This window comes from Maylandia zebra, unplaced genomic scaffold, assembly GCF_041146795.1.
Source record: "Maylandia zebra isolate NMK-2024a unplaced genomic scaffold, Mzebra_GT3a scaffold11, whole genome shotgun sequence".
NCBI classification, from domain to species: Eukaryota; Metazoa; Chordata; class Actinopteri; order Cichliformes; family Cichlidae; genus Maylandia; species Maylandia zebra.
The window spans coordinates 8,077,501-8,105,413 of record NW_027490041.1 but is presented as its reverse complement, the minus strand read 5'-3'; the positions used below and the strand labels follow the sequence as shown (position 1 = coordinate 8,105,413).

The following is a 27,913-nucleotide window of genomic DNA, read 5'->3' as shown; positions in this document are numbered from 1 at the left end:
TGCAGGTCATAACTTCTTACCTGAAGTTCAGTTCACCTGACACTCGGACTGGCGGCTGCCTCGAGTCTCTCCTCCTGCCTCTCCTTCCCTCATCCACCTGCTGGCCTCTGTGGAAGCCCCGCCATAGCCACCACCAAACAACGGAGTTATTTTTACACATCGACCTGCATCTTATAACTCATAACTCTTATGTTAGCTGCCCTCAGTAGCATACTGTCTGAAATATTCGACGGCTGCAAAAATTCTTTAAGTGTTATTTTTTCCTTGGGATTCTAATTTCACCGAAGTTTACTAAACTCAACAAACTTAATATTACTTACCGGGACATTTATTCTGTCCTCATTTTCTTTCACCGAAAAATTGTTTCCTGCAGTGTTGTCCTTCGTGCTTGGCTCGCCTACCTTTGCTAACGTGATGCGCATAGCGCAGAAGCCGATGCTGCATTCACTTACACTCGGATATCTGAGCTTCACCGTGAAAACATAATCGGACATTTGATATTTGATTGAATTTTATTGTTTTACCTTTGGGGTGGCACCTGGGGTGGCCAGTCTGGTTGGGGGGGTGGCCTGTGCCCCCCCAGGCCACCCCCCCAACCAGACTGGCCACCCCGCTGGACACGCCATTGATTTATGGATATAAAATAGCTAAAAGTATTAACATGCCTCAGAGAAATCACTAATAACACTAAGGGCTGGACGGATTTGATTTGCATTCTTCAAGAAGAGTGTGGTGTCATCAGCTAGCTGGCTGATGATGAGCTCCTTATCAGCTGTGCTGATTCCTTGTATAACAGGTCAAATCTCGGGGTGGAGTCTTAATCATTTTAATTGAGCTATTGCCATTCGTGTACAAGGTTTTGATAGCTTTACAGAAAAATGCCAAATTTTTCCAAAGAGTGGAAAATAAATTGATGTTCAATTGTATCAAAAGCCTTTTAAAAATCCAGGAAGAGAATGAAGCTATAGTCAGATACCAAATCAGAGTAATCAAGTAGATCTAAAACCAGTCTCATGTTCTTAGAAAGGTGTCTGTTTCTCATAAAGCCTGATTGTGTCTCATCGATAATTGTGTCCAAGAACTCTTTCATTCTGTTAGCAAGTACTAAAGCCTTAATCTCATAGTCATCATTGAGCAGACAGATGGGTCTGCAATTATCAATAAGAAGTGTCAGGGTTCGAATTTGAGGAAGAGACAAACGACTGCATGGTCTCAGTAGATGTCAGAATAGTGATTTTATTATACATATGTACATATGGGGAAGATGAGCATCACAAGCCTTTTAGAGCCGATCTCCCCCGAACAAGCATCTCACAAGGCTTTTATTACAATGATGACGTCAAGTCCCATGATAAGTATCAGTCAGTTCTCAGATCTCAGGAAGTTCCCCTCACTCCACAAGTTCTCCTTATAAGGCCTCCAGATGTTTCCACTCAGCCCAGCACTCAGAGAAAACCAGTGTGTGGTGTGTATATCTATTCGTGTCTATTGTGAAAGTATATCTATCAGAAAACTGTCCTCAGACAACCCTCCTATTCTTACTAAGTGTGTGTGTACACATGCATGTGTTATATAAGAGCGTGCATGTACTTTCAAGGCCTGTGTACGTGCAGAACTGAACATAGAACCAAGGCAGGGTCCAGCAAGACCCACAGGCTTCTGAGTGATTACAGAACTGTGAAACAGCTTTAAGCAAATAACATGAATAGTACCGAACAACAATAGACTGATTAAAGTACTGATAATCTGTGTAGATTAATGTTAACATAGATATGGTTCAAAGATTATTCTGTCAACTGGTTCAACAATGGTAAATGATTAATGATTGATACTTCTGATTATAACTGTGATCATAAGAATACAAAATAAAATATCTCCTGGTCACATTCCTCCTCTTTGGGCTGGCTTGCCAGCCCAACTCACACCAGGATGTATTTCCAAACCAAACAAACACGTTATGACACTTATCAATCCCAACGCCTCCGTTGTTTTCCAATTTTCCCACAACCCAGCTGTTCTTTTAGCTTCGGACTCGAGTTTCAGCCTGACACGCTTCAGGCCCCTTTACCACCTCCTCTTGGAGTGAAGAAACGCCCTCGGATTCTTCTTTCTTCGACTTCCGGGGTTAGACCACCCTTCAGTCGCTACACAAATCTGTGTGTTTGTTGTCCGTTGTCACCGCCGTGTCCCCCTTTTTGCCAAAAGCCTCTCGAACCACGTTGGTCTCTGGTGTTCCTAGGTTTCGCCAACCCCTTCCTGGTTATCGCTGTGGTTATGGGATCCATCTTATCAAGGAGCCCCAAGGCCATGACACTTGACCCCAGTTGCTGTGAAGGGTCCCCATATCTCCGTGTCCCCGTCTGGTGTCTGTTCCCTTCTCTGCAAGAGACAGAAAGCCAACAGCTCTCCTGCGCTGGCTCTCCTAACCTAATGTTGTTGACTTTGTTTATTCCAATCCTATGCCATGCTTATGTGTGTAAGCGTGCATGCACTTAACACTCTGCACGTGAAGTCAATAGCTCCAATATATCAATCCGATCCGTTGTCGGATGAAGCTTTTGACCTTCACAGACTAAGTGCCAGCTCCTTATAAGCACATTTGCAATGTGTGTATAAAAATGAACAACAGACCTCAAACAAATTGGGCATTCTTAATTCTAACTTGAGTGTAGTACTCAGTTTCTGATCATCTAATTATGCTTCTCACTCGTTCCCTAAATTGTCTAGAAACCTTTAATTTTGCCATACCTAAATTATTAAAACACAAACCAAATCATAGACCCCCTATATAGCTTTTACCTTTATGAGCACACTTCAATAATGAGCAACAACCTGCAATCTGTACCAAAAAATCTTCATGGTCCCACCTGCAATTAAAGATCAAATGCACTTTATACCTGTTTTAATTCTTCCTTATATAGAACCTCCTCAGTTTCCGGTTAGTTGCGATTAGTCTCAATTAATCGTTCTAGTTGTATTTTGCAATTCAGCTAGAAAGCAAACCTGTTAAAGTAAACAGCTTATTTACAACCACCTGCAAATCATAAGAGTAATAAACGATTCAGCACAACAGACAAGTATCATGTTCAGGATTTCTCCAATCATTAAATCACTATTATTGCCACAATTTGCTTTATTCACCCTTTGGGCAATGTTATTCCAAGAGAGAGAGAGCCCCTAATGGCCAGTTAGTGGGCTCTAGGTCAAACTGTCCCCAAATTTGTTATTTGTTATTATTACTTGTTTTCATGTCACTTGTCTGTTTTCTACTGCACCCCTCTCACCAAAGCAAAGCAAACATTAGCAGCACATTGACCGTAGTCAGCCATCCTCATTCCATAGGTGCTATAAAAACATTTCCTGTAAAAGAATCACAGTTTTCAAGACAGGGTGTGTCTCCCCCAACACTCTCACCAGAATACAGTGTAATAGCATCCCCAACTCCTAACCCATAAACACCGTTTCTTCACACATCCGCCCAGAAATCCTGTAATAGAAAAACATTAAAACTGTAACCCTGTAGGGAAGAAAATGTAAATGGTAACGCTGCGCAGTTACCTCTGTAAGCAACACAAGACACAAAAATGGCATTTACAGGTTCACTCATCCTCGAATATTTTGTCATCCTTCTACTCCTGTAAAAAGAAACACACATAAATTCATCCACCCTTTTATCCTATCTAGGTGGAGGTGGTTAACCTTGAGTCATGGTCAAGTCTTGTCATCTTTTACCAGTCAGTCCGTTTGTTTTTATTCCCAGTCTTTCATCCATTCATCCATTCTTTGCTGATAGTGAAACCTGTCGTCGCATTTAGTTTCCACACTCAGCAAAATGACGTCATCTCAAAAAGAAAACAAGAACTTGAATTTGGATTACCTCGCTGAATCCTTTTTTAAACAGGGACTCTCGTTTCTAATTGTCCCCACAAGTGTTTCCTCCAGAACCCATTTCAATGCGGAGAAACTCACTTACAACAATTTTCTCGCCGACGTGTAATGCTTGTAATTTCCGATGTGCAGATCTGCTTAAAGAAAAGATTCACAAACAAAAATCAGTGCACTGTTCAAAATATAAAACAAAATAAAATGAAAAATAACAAAAACAAAATGCAGACGCCCGGGTCTTGAGACTTGTCACTGAATATTCTTCCCATCAATAAAAATACCCACCTAAACCTACACAGAGTCAAATCAACACCACCTCAACCTTTTCATATCCCTAAACCTATATGTTTTGCGTTCGTGAAACAACATTGAACCATTAAGTAATTTGAGCTCTTGAAATGTTTTAATTCTCTTAATTCTGCCAGTTTATTTCCACACTTATTCAATGACTTTTATTCAACTGCTACTTGGTCACTCGAATTTTACCTGTTCAAATTGCCTAGGGTTCAACACAGTCTAGATCCCCGTTATCATGAAACTTGAACGGTGTACGATGATTTACTTACAGTAATTTAGAATCATCACTCAACCTAGCTCTACTACTGGCACTGCGTGACTTTTCTCACACTGGAAACCAGAATTTAGTACAGAACTTTAATGCCTCAGGCAATCGTGCTCAAGGGCTGTCCCCCCTTCTCTTCTTCTTTGTCCGTGTGTTCCTCCTTTATTAAATCTCCATCACAATGACGTGGCGCTCTGAAATAAGACTCACACTGTTAATTCCTCGTTTTCACTCTGCACCACTGCTCAGAGTGTTTTCTTTTCTTTTTAGTGTACAGTAAACAATTAAGTCGAGGCCTTAAGCCCCAGATATCTCGCACAGGCATCGTTTTCATAACCAAACCGCTCTGGACTCTGCTCCCCAGACCACACAAATGCCCTCTGGGCTTATTATTATAGCATATTCTATATTTGACTTTGTTGTGTGCAGCATTGAGCCTTTGTCAGTAAAGCATTCTTCATTGCAGCAGCTGGAGCATTGTGTGTCACTTCTTAGTAAATTAAATCAACATTTTGATTTTAGTGCATGGGTATGTATCAGTTTTCACTCCCTCAACGAGTGCATAAGTGTTCATGTGTGTGTTTCTCTTCATTCTAAGTAGGCGCATGCAGAAGTGTGTGTTCGTGTGTTGGTGTATGTTTGTGTTCATCACCTTCCTGTTCTGTAGTTTAGGTAAACCAGCGGCCTGAAGCATGGCCTAGGGTCCTCCCCTCCTCTTAGGGTCTGTTTTCATCCGTTGTTGCAGCTGCCTGCATCTTCTCCTTGTAACTTGACCCTTTTGCTTCTGTAGCTCTTTCAGGGTTTACTGACGACCTCCTGCTCCAGCAAGCTTCCGCCTGATTTCAAGTCCTGTACGTGAAACTCCACATCTGACTGATGAGTTCCATTAGCAGCCAGCTCCTCCGGAGCCATGCTCAGTTTCTGCTCTGATGCCTTAAGCTCTTACTGAGGGCAAAAACCTCAGAGTCTTTTCCTTCCACGTCAGATCAGAGTCTATTTATGTTGTCTTTCCTTTGCTCCACGGCCTTCTGAAGCTCTGCTGTTCGGCTCTTCTCAGAGGTCAGCATTCTTTTGCTCACCCTCCCTTTTCCTCCGGGCTTAATGCGCGTCTCGTCACAGCTCTGTCAGCTGACGCAGCCTGGGAATTTCCCCCGTGTAGTGAAACGGGCTTTAGGTTTAGTGCTCTCCGTCTCTACTGCATGAGATCGCTTTTTTGCAGCACTATTGACATCCTCAAGTTGTTGTTGTGAGTCCAGCTGCTGTGGCCTTCAGGGGTCAAAGGGTCAAAGATGGTCGCGGAGAGGGCAACGATGGTAGAGGGGAGGGTAGGAGTCCAGGTCAGCTTCGGCTTTCAGAAAAAACAAAAACAAACAAAACAGGCGAACAGGAAAATGATGTTGTGTTGGCTGTGTTGTGTTGGCTGTGTTATCCAGAGAGGCGAGAAACAACGAGGTCTCCTTTCCCCCCTTTTTGTTTTTTCTCACCACATAATCAACTCATAACCCCCCAAGTTGACAGGACAACACAGGTACGTGTTAAAATTCTTAGATCCTGTTTAGAAACCTAAAAAGGAATTTTCTCCCATTCAGTAGTCATTTGTCTCAAACAATCAACAAAAACATATCCCAATTTAACCACTAAATTTGTCGTATCCTCACTTAATCATCAGACCAGTGTCTTTGTCTTTTCACGTTAAGTTGTCGTCCTGCAACCCAGAGAGTCTATTTGTCAGTAGTGGATAAACTATATCATTTAAAAACAGGTGTATGTTAAGTGTCGCTACTTTAATCTTCCATGTACGTGCACATGTATGTAAGCTGTTTCTTCATTGCATGTATGGGTACGTCTGTATATAGAATGGAATAGAATTCCACTTTATTGTCATTGCACATGCACAGGTACAGGGCAACGAAATGCAGTGTATGGGTTAATTTAACTTTTTCTCAAATGAGGCATTTCTCTAACACGCACATGTGTCTATTCCTCACACTTCTCATACCTTTCTCTGGTTGTGTGTGGTTTTATTTGTTTCGGTCATTTACCAGGAACATCTTTTCCTTTTCTCCATGTCTTCCGCCAGAGGTTAACACTGGTGAGATTCAGGGACACAGCACCCAGAGCAGTTCAGCGAGAAAAACCTGCCTAAAACTACATTCCCTCTTTTTTTTTTTTTTCTTTTTTTTTTCCGGGAGGGGTGGGGACAACTCTGGTGTCCAGCCGTGAATTTTTAGCCAAAGCTTGGCCCGTCTTCTGCTGCCGTACTCAGGTTTCCAGGTTAAGAAAAAACACCTGTATGAAGACACTAAACATACATTTAGTATTTGTATAAACATAACTGCCTAAATTATTGAACTCTTGAGGAGGGTTGATTTCAGAATCAGAATCAAAATCAAAAACTTTATTGTCATTGTCATGAGACCAACGAAATTAAGAATGGTCCCCGATCATTGCATCATCCCTAGCAATATCAAAATATAAACAAAACAATAAAATTCAATAAATAAAATAGATAGAATACTTAACATACTAAGTATTCCCACAGTCATGCTTCAGACCATGCATAGATTAACACAAGAGTGGCATGGTGGACATTTTGTAGTATTCAGATGTGTTATTGCAGTTGGATAACAGCTGTGTTTGAGTCTATTAGTCCTTGCTCTGATTGCCCTGTACCGTCTGTCTTAGGGCAACAGTTCGAACAGGGAGTGGCCAGGATGTGAGGTGTCTTTCATGATGTTTTGGGCCTTTTTAAAACAGTGGGCGTTGTTTGACTCTTTACTACTTTAAACCCCACCATAACAATTTCTCACTCACAAACTTCTATGCATCCATTTAAACATGCGAAGGCAGCACAAATTCACACTCATACCCCTACAGCAAAGCTTTAACATAACCACAATGCAACTCCTCCCTTAAACGGGAGAAATCACCCTGAATCAACCAACTCTATATAAAACGTCAAACAAAGATAAACCACAAACATTTCTACACTTCTGTGTCTTCCACGCAGCACAATAGGCAGAAAAACACCAATTACTCACAGTCTATTGAATTTATACTTAACATCACAACAAAAGAAAAACCTGCTCTTTTCACAACTCTCACAGCTAAAGTCGCCAACTCCAAAACCACAGAATTAAATCAATATAGTCAAAACTCTTACCCAGAGCCTCTGAAATAATAAAAAATCACCAAATACTCGGTTACTCTTTTCACTCGCTCCTTCCCACTCCCTTCTTCCTCATACAGCATACACGCTCGCTCCCGCGGACCCACTCGGCCCCGCGGGCTCACTCGGCCCCCACCTTTTTTCTCTCACAGAGACAGAGAGAGACCCTTTTCCTTTTTTATTTTTCTCCAGCACACATACACACACAGAATCCCAACTGAGAGAAAGAGGGAGAGAAGAGAAAAGATTTTTACTAGAGATGAAGTCTTTAGCCGGAGTTTCAGATCTAACAGATTTATACAACTTATTTACACACACCGGTAATTTATAATCTATATACACACGGGCCCGCATAGACGTCATATGCCACAAGAGGTTACACCTAACTTTTTGACTAATTTAAAAGCACCTATAGCCCAGGCCTAGCCTTGCTGGTCAATACACGCCTCGGGAACGCCCTCCCGATAGCGCTCGAATTCCTAAGAAAACACCATATGCCAGAACAACTTTATCTCACTTCTCTATTTCTCTGCTGGTGTTCCTAAATCTTTGACTAATTTAAAAGCATCTTTCAGCCCAGAGCCCGGCTCTTGCTGATCAATTACCGTTTCAAGTACGCCGCCTTGAAGAACGGTCAAATTACTAAATTCTAATTACTTTTAAAACTACTTCCCCGCCAGGAAAACACGGAGCTCCACCGGCCACGTGACACATCACAGTTCACGCTTTTGGCTTTACTTAAAGCTCAGTGTGCCCAACGTTTAGATAGGATGCAGCCAGGTCTAACCTTCTTAATCAATCAATGCAGTAGAAGGCAATCACTCATAGATTACCTGGCCAATTAACCGGGAGTCCCAAGTCCCCAGCGGGAGGCCAAAACCGGGCAAAAGCCTAACCACGCGTCCGCGGTCAGGTGTCAGCGCCACCTGCTGAACAACTGCATTCTTAGAGAGCCTAGCTTCTCAGTCCTAAACGAATTTACTTGTTTTAAACGCCTCACTGTTGGACCCCTGCCATCCAGTTTCATTTATCTGAAGCCCGAGACCGTCTCTGCTACCCAATTAAAACCAAATTATCCCTACACTACCGATTGACTGGCTGGCATTCCCAGTCAACCCACATTTAAACCTCTTAAACCGTATTTATTTGTTTCCACACACCTTAAACCGTATTAACTTAAACACATAACTTCTTAACTCAAAATTCACCCCCAAAATGAACAGCAATGAATTTAGTCAGACTACTATGCCCTATTTTAAAACTAATTAGTCAAGATCACTATGGACCAACGCCAGAAACCCAGACCGAGTGAATATTATTTAATTAAATTTAGTTTTAACTTCCAATATAGCGCCTTTGGATAAAAATCAACAGGTGGCACTCACCTTTTCTTATGTCGCCTGGCGTCACTCAGATAGGCTGCTGGCCTCCGCCCCTGTTTGTCACCCACACGATAGCTGCAAGCTCCCTTCCTCCCCAACCGGAGTTTCGGCACCAAGTTGTTGCGTCTGGTTCAGTTTGGGTAAGAAGGAAAAACAGCCGAGTCCGTGTAGGTGACAAACATAGTGATTTTATTACACACTTCTAAGACAGAAGCATGGGAAGACAAGCGTACAGCCACAGATCTCCAAAGAGTGGACAGCTCCCCCTCCTTATATAAGCCATGATGACGTCACACAGTCAGACCTTACTGGAAATGATAACAGTTTGGGCCTGTTCAGAGAGTTTACCTAATGTGGACATCAACTGCCAGTTGTTAGAGAAAAACAAGTGTGTAGTACATTGTGCATTTTGTGAAAGTGTATCTATCAGAAAACTGTCCTCAGACGACCCTCCTATTATTACTAAGTGTGTAGGTGAACGTGCGTGTGTGTTACATAAGTGCGTGCATGTGATTACAGGCCGGCGTACGTGCAGAACTACACGCAGGCGGGCCGGGCCCAACAGGACTGGTGGGTCTGACTGGTGTGACTGCACTAAAGTGCAACAACTTTATATAAACAGTCAGTGTGCATTAATATTTGCTCAGAGTAACACAGATATAATTAAAAGATTATACTGTCAACAGATTCAACAATGGTAAATGATTAATGATTGATACTTCTGATTCTAACTGTGATCATAAGAATACAAAATAAAATATCTCCTGGTCACAATGTCCACCTCCACTGAAGATCTCAGTCACTGTGAAACATAGAAAGCTGCTTGTGTGGCCTCTGCCTCACATGTAGATACAGCTACAGGTTTCTCTGTCAGTCAGACTGAAACAGTGTCCTGATGCTGCATCATTCAGCTCTGTGCCCCAGTCAGCATCACTGGGAGCTACCAGTGTTTCTGCCCTTTTCCTGTAACACTACACTCAGCACAGGCTCAGCTGGTATCCAGTGTTGGACTTTGGCTTCAGCTGCTGTGATAGATCCTCTAACATAGATCAGCTCTGATACATGTTGTTAGATAAGTGCAGCTGCTGTCATGTCCTGATGTTTCTCTGGCTCAGCAGCTTCTCCATCAGAGGTTCACATGGAGCTGATCCAGTATCTCCAGTAACTGTGTTCTGTGCCTCACTGGTTCATCCTTCTGTCTGTGTGACGTCAGTCAGATGTTGAAGTTAAACTCTGTAATCTTCACTGTGTCACAGAGTTCAGTGAGTCCCGTTATTCACAGTATCAATCAGATCATCAGAGAACAGCTGATCAGCAATCAGTGGTGCCAACAGCGCCTCCTGTGGTGAGAGGATGCAATAATGCAATGTAGCATTTTTCCACTCAACACTTGCAGTCATGGAAACTGTCTGTTGGATCTGTGTGACGTTGCTTTCTTGGTTAGAGTTCCTCACAAATGTCCAGATGATTCTTCTAATGAGGCGTCGACCATGTTTGCAGCTCTTTGGAAGAAAACGTCGCCCTTTGCCATCCTTACTTTTCTTTGACTTCTTCAAATGCAGCTGAACTCCAGCTGGTATTTTCTTGGACTTTGCAGCTGTTTCTGGTCATCAGTTCATTCCTGCAAACCTCTGAAGCTGAACAACAATGATGCTGCATTGCTGGCTGATCCCAAAAGGTTGATTCTGTTCATCTGGACCTTTTCAGAAACGTTTGCTCACTGATCAGGTGACTTCTTCAGTCTCAGCTGACTGCAGCTTTACAACCTTACAAACAGCACATTTGCACAATGACTGAAAGCAGCAGCACCTGATATATATGATACTAATATAATACATATACATATATAATCCATACTAATGATGAAGGAACTGAGCTCACAGTCCATTGTTCATTCAGTGAACTACTTAGTTTATTTTGGGCCTCAGAAATGCTCACTCTGTTTGTACATCACTGTCAGCAATAGACTCATTCTGCTGTGTGGACAGGAACACATGTGACATCACTTCCTGTTTGTTTGTGACTGAAGAAGTTTACAAGGAATCATTTAGAAGAGTTTCAAACATCAACTGATTGAATCCATGAATCTGAAAACGTGTTTGTGAGTGAAAGAGACAGACATGTACAGACTGAACTATCTGTTCAACAGTCAGAGTGTTTCTGTAACAGGAGACACTCTTTACACTCCACTCAGCACAGGGACACTGAGGAACCAGGAGACCAGGGAAACATAAACCCAGGATAAAGAGTTTGAGTGAATGTGGTGTTGAAGGTGTGGAGGTGGATCAGAGTGTCAGAGGAGACTCTGTAGAAGGACAGAGTGCCAGCAGGACAGTCCACATACACTGCTGCTCTGTTAGAGACAGAGGAGGAGGAGGAGGAGGAGGAGGAGATGGATGTTGATCTGTTATTGTGCCTGACAGAATCAGGACCATCATCAGAGCAGAACAGACTCCAGGACTGATCATTGTTTCCAAACACACAGTCATCACTGCCTCCTTTTCCTTCTGATGCTTCTGTAACTCACTGATATATAAACGCTTCCTCTCCACTCGACCTCCCAGTAACAGCGACCAGTCAGACCATTTCTACACAGCAGCTGAGGATAAACATCAAATCTGTCTGGATGATCAGGATATGACTGAACCTCCTCCACACAATGTGCCTCAATGTTATTGATATTATTATTATCATTATTATATAATAATAAAACCTTTATAATAAAACCACTAAAAACCTTTATTCTAGCGCAACTTGTAAGCGAACTTGACTTTCAAAATAAAAGCACAAAGCACCAAAACGTTGACTACAAAAAACAAACAGTAATGTACAGCTTAAACAATTTACAATCATGACATAGATCTTGACAAGATAAAGAAATAATCCAAATTATATACAATGTCATCATGCCAACAGTTACAACATCGATGGAGGATCTGTGTAAGCGCTGAGGATCGTCCTGATGGACAGAACAGAAGGAGAGTGAGACAAGTGAAGATATACTAAACAACACTGTGACATGAACTGAGCCACACACAGTTTGATTCACAGGTGATTGACACATTATTTGACCACAAGTGTCTGTGAAGGTTCTCAGTCATCCAGGTCATCGTAGTCAAAGGAGCCTCTTTGCTGACTTAAAGTCAGCAAAGAGGCACAGAAAAGAAGATCAGACACCAGCGAGGGAGGATAAGAAAGACAGACGCAACAACATTGTCATCCCCTATGTAGCCGGTGTATCAGAAAAACTCAGGAGAGTTTTCTCCAAGCATGACATCCCAGTGCATTTCAGACCCAGCAACACACTCAGACACAAACTGGTTCACCCGAAAGACAAAACGCCAAAACACAAACTTAACAACGTGGTGTATGCTGTACAGTGCAGTGAGGAATGCCCAGACCTCTACATCGGAGAGACCAAACAGCCACTTCACAAGCGCATGGCACAACATAGAAGAGCCACCTCCACAGGACAAGACTCAGCAGTCCATCTGCATCTTAAGGATAAAGGACACTCTTTCGAGGATGCCAATGTTCACATTTTGGACAGAGAGGACAGATGGTTTGAAAGAGGAGTGAAAGAAGCATCTATGTCCACTGTGAGCGACCATCTTTGAACAGAGGCGGGGTTTACGACACCAACTCTCTGCCATCTATAATCCAGTTTTGAGATCCCTTCCCAGACGCCTTAACGCCCACTCACATCCTGGGCCATCTGACCTCAGGAATTCGCATGATAAGGTGCGGCCAGATTTCACAATGAACACACCCGAAACTCTGGCTGATTGGAGCCCACACCCAGTTTCACACCTTGGCTCAGGCGATTAGAGGATCATCAGGGGGTCCTTTTGTCCCTCTGTGGGGGGTCACTCCCACATGAAATCATGGATGGTGGTCCTGACATGAAGGAAGAGAAAGTTACAGGTTGCATCCTTTGACTTTGTCTCCGTGCCTTTGGGCGATTTTCAGAAGGACAGATGTTTCTGTTCAATTCTTAAATCAATGTTTTCAAACACAAACACTATTTTAAAGCTTCTAGAGAGTAAAATATTAATGATAATTATAATAACAATAATAAAAACAAAAGCTCTCAGATCCATCAAACCAAGCAGCAGAAAGAACAATAACTGAAGAGAAAACTTTAACCTTGTAGACTTCATTATGTTCCAGCTGCTCTACAGACGCTGTGACCTCGAACTTAAGCAGGTCGTAAAGTATGTGCAGCTCAATAACTTCATAATCAGACCCTGTGGTATTTAGGCAGCAGAACAACTAAGAATAACAACTACAAATAATGTTTTTAGGTTTCTGTTGTACTGCAAGGTTCTGTACAGGAGAACCAAACCAAGAGCAAATATTACGTCTCATTTACACCTGAGCACGAAGAGCCATCAACATTTAGCAAATTGAATCATCTTTGTTTAGATGCAAGAAGAATCATATAGAAATGAAAAAGTAGAAATAGAAATCCAGAGCAAAGATATCCTCTAATTCAGCGTAGCACATGTGCAGCTGCTGCGATTCACGTAAGCATTCGGCTCGTCGCTGTTGCAGATTTTTCTCTCGCTGTTCTGGCTCACAGCGCTGCAAACACAAAAATAAATATCCCCAAAGGTGTGAAAGGGAGCTAATTAGTAAGAGTATTGTTACTCTCCGCAGGAGTAGTCCAGCAGTAGAAATCAGTACAATAACAAGGTGTGTAACATCTAGCAGGGTGACAGAAAAACCCAGGGTAACTTCTAAGGACCTCAACGTCTCTCTCACATTGTGTTTTTTAAACATGCTTCCATTTGTCACTTCAGTCTTTACTCTGAAATACAGGAAGAGAAATCATGGCTGAAACAATTTCTCATGAAACCAGGGGTGTGGTCCAACAGTCAGTTTGGTGAGGAAGGTTCCTAACTGAGAGAAGTGACCCAGAAGTATCTGTGTAGCAGCCACAATGAATCCAGATCATGAGCTTTATTAACTGATCAAAGTCTCTTCTTTCATCTTCTGTATCATTCAGTTTGCATTGGTAATGCCCATTATTGTAATGCTTTTTTAAGACCAGCAAAACTTTATTTCACTTTGGGTTAGCTGGGATAAGTGATGGATGGCGGGAATTTTACTTCAGCCACAGAAATCCTAAACAGGAAGGAGGAGCAGAGTTACAGTGGATCACTATCCAGCAGGGAAACAAGGTTTATTTCAATTTCTTGGCCATGAGTGAGATTTACTGAGTGGGCAAATTAGGGAGACGACACCATCAGATCCCGAGCCCTCCATGTGTTAATCAAGAGACGGCTGCTGTGCTACATCCATAAATAATGAATAAATTAGGAGCTAAAGCTGAAAGGACAGTTTATTTGTACCATCTTCACGTGAACACATTCAAGAACATCACAGATGAAGAAACATTAAAAACTTCCACACTACATAAAGCAAGAAAAATAGTTTTTCTTTCAGGTGGTTTCAGAAAAACAGAAACATCAAACATCTCCAAGACTCTCTTTGAAAGAACTAAAAACCTTTGTTCTCATGGTCCAATCATGAGTGAACGATGAAGCCTTGTGTGCTAAAACATGTCAGAGTTTTAAAGGTTAAACATGAGTTTCCAAAACGTAAAGCTGGAGAACAATGAACTATTTGACTGAGTTTCAATCATTTACAGACGAGCAAAACCAGGACAGAGAAAAAACGACAAAACTGACTCAGTAAAACAACAGAAAAGAAGATCCCATGTAGATCTGTATTATGTAGAAGTTCAGCCCAGCAACCAGTTCAGTTCAACACAAGTTTAGATGATTCTATCTGAACTCTGTGGAGCCTGATCTCAATCTTTTTGAGTCTGACCAGAGGAAACCAGATGATCTTTCTGTGTCTTCAGATTCACTGTGATCCAGTGATGGGAGTGATTTCAGCCCTGAGTGATCGCGCTGATGTTTGCACAGAGCAGACAATGAGGTGAATGTTTGGGCACATTGGTAACAGTGAAACAGTTTATTAGTAACATGGGATCGTTTGTGTGCAGAGTATGAACTGAGATTCCTGAAGCTCTTGTCACACTGGTCACAGCTGTAGTTTCCTTCCATGTGTGCACGTTCATGAATGTTACGACTACCTGATTGTGAGAAGCTTCTCTCACAGTGTCTGCACTTGTGTGGTTTCTCTCCTGTGTGGACTCGTTTGTGTGATTTAAGCTGACCTGCAGTGGTGAAGGATGACCCACACTGATCACAGAGGTGCTTTTTAACCCCACTGTGAATCAGTTCATGTCGTTTTAAATCACTTGGTGTGGTGAAGCTTCTCCCACATTCTTTGCAGTATTTCAGTTTGTCTCCAGTGTGTCTACGTTGATGTACTTTTAGGGTCTTTTGCCGACTGAAAGTTTTTCCACAGAGGTCACAATGAAAGTCTTTCCCACCACCACAGTGATGACAGGGTTGAGAACTGGATCCATCTGTGTCGCTCTGCTTCTAAACAAAGACACAAAGACAGTGTAAGTCAGTCCTTCAACATTTGTATCCTGAACGTCGCCTGAAATAAAGAGCATCTCTGCAGACGTCCAACTACATTTGACTGTTTCAGTTAACACACTCAGTTTACTGGTCTGCAATAACTACAATACTACCACCATAATACTACAGTAATACTAAAATCATAACTGAAAGGAAAATCTGAATAATCACTCAGAGCTGCTTTTCCATGCAGTAGAATTGCTAACATGCTAACACAGTTTAATGAGCAGAGTTGTTCCAAACAGTCAGGCTAAAATGACAAGATAACAATATAAATACATACCTCACAGTAGCTGCACTTGTAGAGTCTCTTTCTGGTGTGGATCTGTTGGTGTAGTCTCAGGTCATGTGGAGATTTAAAAGTCTTCTCACACAGGTCACATTGATAAGGTCTCTCCTCAGTGTGGGTAAACATGTGTCGTTGTAACTGTGCGTCTGTTGTAAAGTATTTGCCACACTGTTCACAGCAGTACACATCATGTCTGGTGTGAATGCGTAGGTGTGTATTTCGGCTCCCTCTCTGGCTGAAAGTTTTTCCACAGATGTCACAGCTGTATGGCTTAATTCCAGAGTGAGTAACTAGATGCTTCTGTAAGTGGCTACTGTGAGTAAAAGCTCTGCCACACTGATCACAGCTGTACGCTTTAACTCCACTGTGGATGAGTTGGTGTGTTTTTAGGGAACGCTTCAAGGAAAAAGACTTTCCACACAAGTCACAGCTGAACGGTCTCTCTCCAGTGTGGATGACCTGATGCTGTTTTAGTGAAGCCTTCAGAGTAAACTCCATCCCACACTCGTCACAGCTGTATGCCTTAATTCCAGAGTGGGTAACTAGATGACTCTGTAAGTGGCTACTGTGAGTAAAAGCTCTGCCACACTGATCACAGCTGTACGCTTTAACTCCACTGTGGATGAGTTGGTGTTTTTTTAGGGAACCCTTCCTGGAAAAAGAATTTCCACACAAGTCACAGCTGAACGGTCTCTCTCCAGTGTGGATGACCTGATGCTGTTTTAGTTTAGCCCTCACAGTAAAACCCTTCCCACACTCGTCACAGCTGTATGCCTTAATTTTAGAGTGGGTAACTAGATGACTCTGTAAGTGGCTACTGTGAGTAAAAGCTCTGCCACACTGATCACAGCTGTACGCTTTAACTCCACTGTGGATGAGTTGGTGTCTTTTTAGGGAACGCTTGAAGGAAAAAGACTTTCCACACAAGTCACAGCTGAACGGTCTCTCTCCAGTGTGGATGACCTGATGCTGTTTTAGTTTAGCCTTCTCAGTAAAAGCCTTCCCACACTCGTCACAGGTGTGTTTTTTCTCTCCCTTTCTTCTGTGAGGTTTGTCGGCCTCCTGAGAGCGCTGACTTCTGGCTCCATGTTGGTCCTGCAGTGACAGAGATACAAACAGAGGCAGTGAGTGAAATGCAGTCGTGGAACAAACTCAACCTTCAAACTCCATTAACACTAGTTTTAAACCTGAAGGTGGAGCGTGGCACCAAACACCTTAAAGGTCTCTTATCCCCACCTGCTGGTAGTTCTAACACATTACATCCAACCTGCTGTTAAAGATAATTCATGACTGTTCAAACACTAAAATCATGCGCACACACACACACACACACACACACACACACACACATTATTTTATAATTTAGATTATTTTGTTGTTTCCTATTACATATTTCTATAATTTGTATAGATTTATACAGAATTATTCAGTGATAATAAATCCTATGTTTGTTTATTCTAAAGGAACCCCGTTAGCTTCCACAACAGATGTTGCTCGTCTTCCGTCAAATACTCACATAAAATATTACACAATAAAGTGGATTCAAGATATCCACATAATTTCACTCTTACATCCACAGTGAGGTTTCACAATTGTTCAAATATAAGCAATCAATAATAATAATAATAATAATATCAATAACATTGAGGCACATTACACAAATTTCAAAAACAAATCATGTCTTACAATATTTACAACAACTAAAAGCTCTGTAAATCGGCTTTTAAGTGTTCATTGAAGTTTTGAATAATTCTCTAATTTTTTAAGGCAACTTATTCCACTTAAAAGTTGCTCTAAATGTAACAGTTTTACAAAACGTTACTTTTAACTCGAGCATTTACTAAATTGCAGCTTGTTGAAAACTGTGTAATATGATGATGTATTTCATCTGGATACTGCAGCTGAGCAGAATAAATGTGGTGTGTTTAACAGAATTGCTTTCTTTAGAACTACAAGTAAGCCATAGAATATTTTAGCCTGTACAGGAAGCCAAGAAAGGTTATTATGCATTTGATCAATATTAGTATAGTATGAACATCTTCACACTAATCTGGACGCCTTATTCTGGACTAACTGAAGTCTGTTAAGATCTGTCTTATTAGCTGCTGACCAAATGATTGAACAATACTCCAGATGAGACATTACTAGTGCATTAATGACATCTTTCATAATGAAGAAGTGATACACAAAGAGCATTTCATAGCCATAGCTATGCCTTGTCGGCAGAGTTATGTGACATTAGTGATGTTTGTACTTTCAGCGTTAACTTGGTTTTAAAGCCTTTAAAATATACGCCGTTCAATCCGGTTGTTCAGTCTGACGTCACTAGCCGTGTCTGGGTCTAAACTCCGCTGCAGGTCCATATATCAAACGATCACTATGGCATTACTGAGAGTTGAAAAACTGTCTAAAGTCTTTCATCTTTAATAAAATGATCAGCGTTCTGCCCTACCAGGTGTAACAACTGAGTTTAACATCCAGGCATCCATGAAAACGGAATTTATGACATTTAACGGAGTTAGAAGTTAGCAGGGAGTTAGCTCGCTAGCTTCTATCTAAATACAATATAGCATGTCCTGACTGCGGGGTTTTGGAAACAAATTCAAACCTACAGCTCTGCTATCACTTCCAACATAAATGAAGACAGAAAACTAAACAGCAGTGACGTTTGTAGGGTTACTGAAGTTGGGCTAGCTGGTATATAATGATGTGCTACGTGACCGCTAGCGACACAGCTATGTTAGCATAATATAAACAAGCTAACTTTTTTTCCACTCGATAAAAGTTTATGTGAGTGTTCTCGGTGGTCAGGAACAAATGTAATCGCATGGCAGGATGCTGTAAAAGGACCAAACTTCAGCCAGGAGAACAACTGAGATAATCCATCCACAACACGAGGTTAGTCATTCATATACTGCTGCATGGGCTGGGCTGTAGTTACATCCTAAGGTTTTAAAACCTGAGCTTAAATAAATGATTAGCGGTAATAAAAGCCGAGGGAGGTCAGCAGTGATCACTGACTGTTTTAGGAGATTTTGAGATCAAATAGAAGAAAATACATAACATTAAACATGTTAACAACAAAAAAGCTATATTAAACGCAGACTACTTTAGGCCCGGAAGTAGGATTCGTCGCGTCATCACTGAACAACCGGATAGTCGACCTTAATCTGACAGAGAATGTGATGATTTTGTGGATAATTAAAGTCAGTCATATATCCACAAACACAACAAGCTGAAAGTCAGTGATGCTGCTCGGTTTGCAGTCCTGAACATCACGGCACAAGCAGGATTCACTGCACTGTTAATGTTAGCTGTGTTATATTGCTGCCTCTGTTCGGTGGTGTCGAGCCAAACGCACTTTAACGTGTGTTTGAACGAGCTGACGGTTCACTCGTTAAGCTGAAAGAAAGATGCTTTAATCACAGCAGTCACACATGTGTCCACTGCACCATCTGGAACTCTTCTTGTTTACACTCGTAATAACACAAACACTAAATCCTGCTTCTCTGGTGCTGTTGTGTAGCAGTGTGTACACCTGAGACTGTCACCTGTCTGTCTGTCCTGCACTCTCTCTCTGTTTCTTTCTCTCTGATTGTGGAATAAAAGTATGAACATGTGTTTATAAGTTACACTTGTGTTTGAATCCTGCAGCTTATCACACATTTGATTTCCATGTGTGACGACTGCAAGTGTCCAGAGTGAGGACAGACTGAGGGAGCCACTGCTGCACATCATCTGTGAGGCTTTGCAGCCCTGATGATCCACCAGGACAAACTCAGCAGTGTGTGAGGAAGAGGAGGAGGAAGAGCCAGCAGCAGCTGACAGATGGAGAGAATAGACAGACTGTTCCCTGTTTGTGAAGGACTGCTAGGAAAGTTTAACATAACTTGATAGGTTTGTAGCATAAACCTATTCGCTGGAACGTTAAGACAATATAATTACACTGCAAGCAAGACGCAAGTAGGCAAACTTCTTCATGTTACTCGTGCACGGGAGAGAACCAGACAGAGCGCCGTTCCTTCGCTTGACCCCAGTAGCTCTCGTCCGTTCTCCCGTACCACTGTTCTTTTATTGAGGTTACATGAATATGCATAAGTTCATTAACATATGACGTCTACATACAAACAAAGAGTACCTTGCCTGTGTGTGTGTGTGTGTGTGTGTGTGTGTGTGGACTGCTGATCAAAGGGTCAAACATCCTTGGTCAGGAAGAGGGTAGACTAGACCCCCCCCCCCCCCGGTGAGGAAGTCCAGCAGTTCATCTAAACAGAAAAGCACTTAGACTAGAACAGACGTAGCTACGTTAATCCTACCATAAAACAATAAGACATGGTATGACCTCTCATGCTCCCAAAGTGCTGTCTAATACACACAAAGTTTGCAGACTATCAAGGATCAAAACCTCTACCAATCTACAACTAATTACAAAACTCTAAGCATATATAAGTAAATATTTCTAAGCATAAATAACAATCAACAATACAAATCTAACATAACTGTCTGTGCTGAATCAGTCTTATTAGGTAATGTTCAAATAATGTGATCATCCCAGTGTTTTCAGTGTGGGAGAAAGTACTCAGGGCCTTCAAGTTACACACTATGAAAGGCAGCAACAAGTTTAATGTTCAGAAACCTAAAGTCTGTATCAGCAGCAGGATGGAGCTAAAAATAAATGTTGGTTTCAGTTCTATGAAGCTTTGAGTATTTTGGATCAGTAGCTGCTGTGTTTGTTGCATCATATTGCTGTAACTGTTTATATGCTTTATATATTCTGAGCTAAGTTGATCTATAGTGTTACATGATACACTCTCAGAAATACGAAATAAGAACATTTTTGTACCTATAGGAACATTTTTTTTGAATGTTCCCTTAAAAGTACATTACTGGTGTTTAAAAGTCCAGAAATGCCCCTTTAAAGGTTCAATTTGAAATAAAGTACAAATCTGTATTATAAAAAGAAGGACGATGCAGTTCATCTGATCACTCCTCATAACATTCTGGAGTGCAGGCAAAATGCTATTATAAAAACTTAAGCAGCAACTTCTCCAGGTTCCAATATTTATGCAATTCTCAAACCTTTTGGCCACGACTGTATAACCTCTTCTGAAGTTTAGTGGATATTATACATGGTTATGCTCAGGATGTGTCGGCCAGTTTCCACTGGAAACGCCTTTTGGTTAAACTGTCAGCGAGCAATTTGCATTTGCACGGTTACATTTTTATATAACTTTAATGCACATAAACAACAGCTGCTTGTTTCAGTGAAAATACATTGATGGGTTTTTAATAAAGTTGTGCAGCTGTAAAGTATTTTGTCTGGTGTCAATTCTATCGTCAGCTACATCGTTATGGCAAATGTTCAAATGTATATGGTGATAAATATCTTTGGTCATATGGTCCTGCTCTGTCTGTCACCTTCTGTGTTGAGCTCATTGTTTCCTCTGTAGTGGCTGAGCTGAGTCCAAGTAGCTGAAAATGTTCCTCTGCTGCTCCGTCAGACTCTCCTCCTCCTGCTGATCAGCTGGGACACAAAACAGATCTTTGTTAGGCTCCACACTGCACTGAAGAGTCAAAGTGTCTCATATGTTCATCTGACAAGTAAAAGAACACATTTTTGTTTCCCGAGGTGGGCAACTTGTTGGAAACAAACACAAAAGCTTTGAGCACTGATACCTGCCATTGCTGGCTTTGAAAGATGCAACACCAGCAATGTGGATTGTCAAGACTCAAACCAATCATCAAGCAAAGACAACAGGGATCATTTGTTTCTGTTTATTTAGCATTCACAGCATTTGTAGTTGCCTTCTGTGCAGGGGAAGTCCACGCACACTGTGTGGTACCGCCATCCGCAGAAGGTGCATTCAACCTCTGTAAGAGAAACGAGATTGTCTGAGACTGAAATGATATTAACTAAAGAAGTGGTGATTTGTAAAACTTCACATTTTGATCCGGGACGTACTCTGCATGAAAACAAGCGCTCACTCTTCCTGCTCAACAAATGACAAGGGCGGAGCCTTATACCACGTGATACAGAAGCTGTGCCGTGTGATGCTAAAATTAGCAGGGAAACAACAACGGAGAGCACGTCAGGGATGACGAGAAAGTGACAGGAGAAAATCCGTCCCGGTCAACCACCCAAACATCAATAACGGGAACCTTATACAGCGCTTCCCTATACACGTCGAACTCCCGCAGCCACAAAGACATCACGTAGGCTATCACTTATCACCTGACCAAAGATATGGCTCCATCAACACTGTGCAAAACGAGGGATTTAGGAAAACGATCAACACCCTAGACAAACGCTACACAGTGCCGTCCCGCAACTATTTTTCTATTGTTGCACTACCTGCTCTGTACACGCAGCGTCGAGCAACGGTGGAGACGGAATTTCAAGCAGGACAACATTTTGCTGCAACAACAAAACGTGAGACATTTGTTGTTTTATGTTTATTTATTGTTATGAGAGAATCATGATCTCAATTCTAAGCCAAAAAATCGTGATTCTCATTTTATGCAAAATCGTGCAGCCCTAACATTAACACAAAACTATTGTTTCACCAGAGAAACACACATGAAGAGAGAGAGAGAGACAATAACAGCTACCAAACAGTCGTCATAATTCGTCACACAATGAGAAAAGCACAAATCAACAAGTAACAATGACTAATTAATATTAAAATCTGTAACATAATGTATTGTTTGGAGTTTAGTCTGATTGGTTCAGGATGAGCTGCCATTATCCAATCACACGTCTGCTTACCTGCATCTTTTCTCTTTTTTCCAACCTGAGCACCTGATGGCTTTGAACTTTTGTTGTCCATCTTCCATTGGTTTGAATTTTGCGCTCCAGTACAAACACAAATCCCCCAACCCGAGGATCAGCACAATTAACCTAACAGACCTACACCTTAGTTCACAGATTTACTTTGTCTAAGGTTGATTTCTGGGATTTCACACAACCCAGGATTCAGATCGTGAATCCATGATGGGCTTGGATTTACATCATTATAAATGAAATGTGCTCTACTTGGAAGCAGCCGGCCCCGCCCCTTTTGACGGGTTGTGTGAGACTTTAAATCATCAAACTGTAAATTATAAATTAAATTGTTATTGATCCTTTACCCCGAGTCCTAAAGTGTAGATTTATTTTCTTACTCTTCTTATATTTGTTGTTTGTTTACTTGCACCGCTGTAACTGCAGCCTCGTCGTCTCGTCTCTCTATATGCTGGACTGTCTGTAGCGGAGATGACAATAAAGTTTACTTTGACTTCAGCAGCGCGCAGGCGCACCGAGGGCTCTCGCGCTCACTTTATAGAATTTAGAAAAAACATCGGTGCAGATTATAAGTCTGTATCATAATATCTGTTTGTTGTGTTGTTTTTATTTTGTTTTGCGAGTTGGTTATTAGATGCCGCTCCAGCCAGCCAGAGACTCCCCGCCGCCCCGCCCTCTCCTCCCTGTGCCGCCAGCAGCAGGCGCACCTCGCAAACGGAGGGCGCCCTTACTCCCAGCAAATGGCTGATAGAAAACCGATCGGTGCCTACGAATTTCCCAATATGCGCTGGCATGACGTCGGGGAAGCATGGGTACGACCGATTATTTTATTTTTTTCTTGCCCGTGATGCCCCCCCCACCACGATGCATTCTATTGGTTTGCACACTTACACACACCCAGCTGTGGTTTCCTGTTTTGCTGGACTCTGGAGAGCCCCGCCTTTAACGCTCTTCTCTCACAGAGAGCAACAGAAAACTTGGAAAAACTCCAGATTGACTGAACTCAGTTCAAAGTTACCTTGACACCTTTAGATGTGAGACGTAGTGATGGTCCGCTTGAAGCTGACGCTCCGGTGCGTGTGTCAGAAAGATCAACGCGCTGCTTCAGAAGCACCGTGTCGAGGCTTGATTCGTTTGGCCAGAGTCACGTGATCAGTGACGTCTGAAGCTTCGTTTAGAACGTACCTTTTTTAAATCGAACTTTATTGAAACACAATGAGTATACAACATACAAACAGATGAAGTTTACAAAAGAACAGAACATGAACATACAGAACCAGGAGTAAAAAAATGATGATATGAGTAGGCGAAAAAAATCAACATATTGTAACGTGCAGTGGAGATGAAGCCAGCCGCGGAGGTGTGCAGGTGGATAGCGAATGAGCAACAGCTTCTGACTTTCCAAAAAGTACTCATTTATTTACAATATCAAAAATAAAAGTGCTACCTCTACCACACATTACTAAAGAGCACACTAGTCCGCGTACACACGGGAGCATCCATTTCAGGAGGAGTGCGAAGAAGAACCAAAAGGGGGTGACACCAGTCGTGAGACAGGAGGCGCCGCCATGTGGTGATACACTGCATTACAATAGCAACTGTTACATAGTCCCCCCCCTGGTGAGAAAAAGGCTGTCCTCAGCCGTACACAGCCGAAAAAGCACACACCACACCTAACAGTACCCTATACATAGAGGTTACAGCTAAGATTGGTGCACACACACAGGGCAAAAGACCATTTAAAAATGAAATTGGTGAAAATAAGACGAATATGTACAGTGGAAAATCAGTTTTCTTAGTTTTTTTCACTTTTTTCTTTTGTTCTTTTTTTTTTTTCTAAGTAAATGCCAAGAATGAACCTTAACGCACGAAAGAGCCATAAAACTGGATTAAGTAGAGCAAACAGAAACATCTACATATCATGACTCAAAGTAGCAATGCAACAAGACAGCATCAAACAGGTTTAACCAAAACATTTCACTTCAGATCAAGCCTGGTTGTGTGAAAATCATTAGTCCATCTTTTGTTGCTCCAGCCAGACGTAACTCTGGGGAAACGTCTGGGCCTGAGATTGTAATGTCCACCAGCAGCTGGGTGCTGGACAGATCTGGGTGAAACACTCTCTGGAACAGCGCCCACACCAGAAGAAGAGTCAATGTCCGGTAAATCAAAGGGGAATGGCTCAGAGTCAATGTCAGTATCTGCAGGGGGGCCAGGGTGGGCCTGAGAGTCAGAGTTCAGACCCTCTGCGGTCTCTCTCTCAGCAGGCAATGAAACAGAATGTTCTTTGGAAGTGAGAGAGTCCCAGGTATGGAACGGTTGCATGTTCACAACATGATAAACACCTGCATCCACACCGGAGTCCACCCAAGTGAGCCTGTAGGGTTGCTGACGACACCGTCGTGGTGGGCCTGATCTCTGATAACAACGAGACGGCCTACCTGAAGGAGATTAGGAATCTGGAGAACTGGTGCCAGAGGACCTCCTTCTAAACGTCAGTAAGACAAAGGAGCTGATAGTGGACTTCAGCACTAAGCAGGAGAGGAACGAGTCATCAACGTGTGCCCAGTGGAGAGAGTGGACAGCTTCAAATACCTCGGAGTTCACATCACGCAGGACCTGTCATGGTCCTGTCACATCAACACCGTTGTGAAAAAGGCCCGTCAGCGTCTCTACCATCTCAGACGCTTGAGAGACTTCCAACTGCCCTCCAAGGTGCTCAGGAACTTTTACTCGTGCACCATAGAGAGCATCCTGACGGGAAACATCTTAACCTGGTTCGGGAACAGCACCATGCAGGACAGACGAGCTCTACAGAGGGTTGTGCGATCAGCTGAGCGCACCATCCGCTCCGAGCTCCCTGACCTGCACTCAATCTACAGCAGGCGGTGCTGGACCAAGGCCAGGAAGATCGTGAAGGACCTCAGCCATCCCAACAACAGACTGTTCTCTCTGTTGAGGTCAGGAAAGCGATTCCGCTCCCTGAAGACCAACACAGAGAGACTGAGGAGGAGCTTCTTCCCGCAGGCGATACGGTCTCTCAATCACAATCACACCACCACACAGTCCTGACCCACACATATAGTTCTTACACACACACTGGACATTCTGGACATTGTTTTCACTTCATCACTTAAATCACTGCTGCTGTTATTGTGTATATATTTATTTATACTTCTTGTGTATTTTGTTCATACATTATTATATAGTTCTATATTGTGTATTTTGTTGTACAGTTATTTTATTTTCAATTTAATTTATATATTTTATCTTATTCTCCCAGTTAAATTTACCCTTCATTCTAATTTGTGTTGTACAGTTATTTCATTTTTAACCTTAATTTATATTTTATTCCTTCCTAGTTAAATTTACCCTTTTTAATTTTTCATATTTATTTCCTATCTTATTCATAGCCTTTTCCTTTTTTGTTTTCTTTAGGTCACGAGCAGTTGTCCAAGCATTTCACTACATATCGTACTGTGTATGACTGTGTACGTGACAAATAAAATTTGAATTTGAAATTAACATCACTGAGTCTCTGAGATACACACAATGGTCCCTGAAACAGTGGTGCAAGTTTAGCAGTAAAGTTAGACTGAGCGTCTGACCTGGGGTGCGTCTTAACTCTCACAAGGTCACCAACACGAGACATCGACATGCCACGTTTCAAGTCATAGTAATGTTTTTGTCTGTCATGGCTATAGTCCAAAGCTGCTTTGGCGTGGTCGTGAGCTTCCTGCAGGGAGGCTCTCAGAGTCTCAGGGTAAGGCACACCCGGTTCATCAACACCTACTGTAGAAGGCTGAGTGATAAGGTCAAGCGGGGTGTCTAACTCACGACCATAAAGCATCATGGCAGGAGTCATACCTGTACTGTCATGGGGGGCGGTGCGCAGAGCAAAGCAAATTTGAGGGAGAAACTTGTCCCATGATGTGTGCTTATCACCTACATAAGCGCGGATTGCAGTTTTCAGAGTCCGGTTGACGCGTTCAGTAGCATTTGTCTGAGGCAGAAACAACATGTTCAAAAAGCTCACTCACAAAGGAGACCCTCTGTCAGAAATGAGGTAAGTGGGTGTACCATGCCTAGCAAAAATGTCAGTGACGAATTTACCAGCTGCTACCTGAGATATAGCTTCTTTGACAGCACTGGCTTCAACCCATTTACCGTATTTTCACAACCATAAGGCGCACTTAAAAGTCTTAGGTTTTCTTCAAAAAGTACGGCGCGCCCTATAGCGCAGTGCGCCCTGTGTGTTGTAATGAGGACGTAGTAGAGAACGCCATGAGAACGCTAAAGGGTGAAGTGTGTGCGTTGACTTTATCGCACATACCTGTATAAAAGAACAGGTATGTGCGTTATGCAGGACATCGTTGTTTTAACAACCCTGAAAATGGCAAAGAGACACGCTTACGAAGCACAGTTTAAACTGAAGGCCATCAGCTACGCGGAGGAACATGGAAATCAAGCAGCGGCGAGAGAATTTAAGATTAACGAATCGATGGTTCGCAAATGGAGGAAGCTAGAAAACAAGCTCCGGCAGGTCAAGAAAACGCAGCTGAGTTTCCGCGGACATAAGGCGAGGTGGCCCGAGTTGGAGGAAAGACTCGAGCGGTGGATCATCGAGCAAAGAACGAGCGGGAGAAGCGTCTCGACGGTCACCATTCGGCTAAAAGCAGTTTCACTTTCACATTTTATGAAACGGTGCCATTTTTCCATCCGGACCAGGACTACGGTAGCGCAGCAACTTCCAGCGGATTATAAGGAAAAGCTGGCCATCTTCCGCTCCTAGTGCAGCAAACACATCGGCGACAAACACATCCAGCGATGGATGACCGATGGAGACCACAGTTTCACCAAGAGTGGAAGGCAGCGCCGGGCGAGTTACGCCACAATTTGCCAATGGATTGTAGATGCTTGGGCTAATATGTCTGCTGGCACTGTTGTTCGAGCTTTCGCAAAAGCCGGCATCATTTCCGAGGAGCCGCACGGCACGGAAAGTGACTCTGACAGTGAAGAAAGTGAACCTGGCATGTTTGATGGAGATTTAGCGCAGCTGTTCAATTCAGACACAGAGGATGAGGACTTCGATGGGTTTGATTGATGATAAAAATGTGATTACCACACTTTGTTTTGCTCCTGCTTTATTTTTAAATATGCACACTTGTATGTTTGTGTGTTGTTGATGATGATGATTACTGGTAATAAAAATGTGAGTAAGGTACCGAACTCAGGTTTGCTCCCGCTTTATTTTTAAATACGCATACGGTACTTGTATGCGCCCTATAATCCAGTGCGCCTTATGTGTGTGTTAAATACAGTAATGGCACACATAACTGAGACTG

At 42.4% G+C, this 27,913-nt stretch overlaps 1 protein-coding gene and 1 long non-coding RNA gene across 2 annotated transcripts in view; both read right to left on the bottom strand.

Annotated features, from left to right (window-relative positions):
* Window positions 1-27,913, bottom strand: part of LOC112433555 (protein NLRC3-like) — a 286,257-nt gene that overhangs the window by 109,148 nt on the left and 149,196 nt on the right. The gene's annotated exons all lie outside the window — the stretch shown is intronic.
* LOC143415915 (uncharacterized) lies at window positions 1,217-10,610 on the bottom strand. Its single transcript, XR_013096343.1, has 2 exons — window positions 3,035-10,610; window positions 1,217-2,867 (listed from the first exon to the last, which is right to left on the bottom strand). It is a non-coding gene; the product is annotated as an uncharacterized LOC143415915 (long non-coding RNA).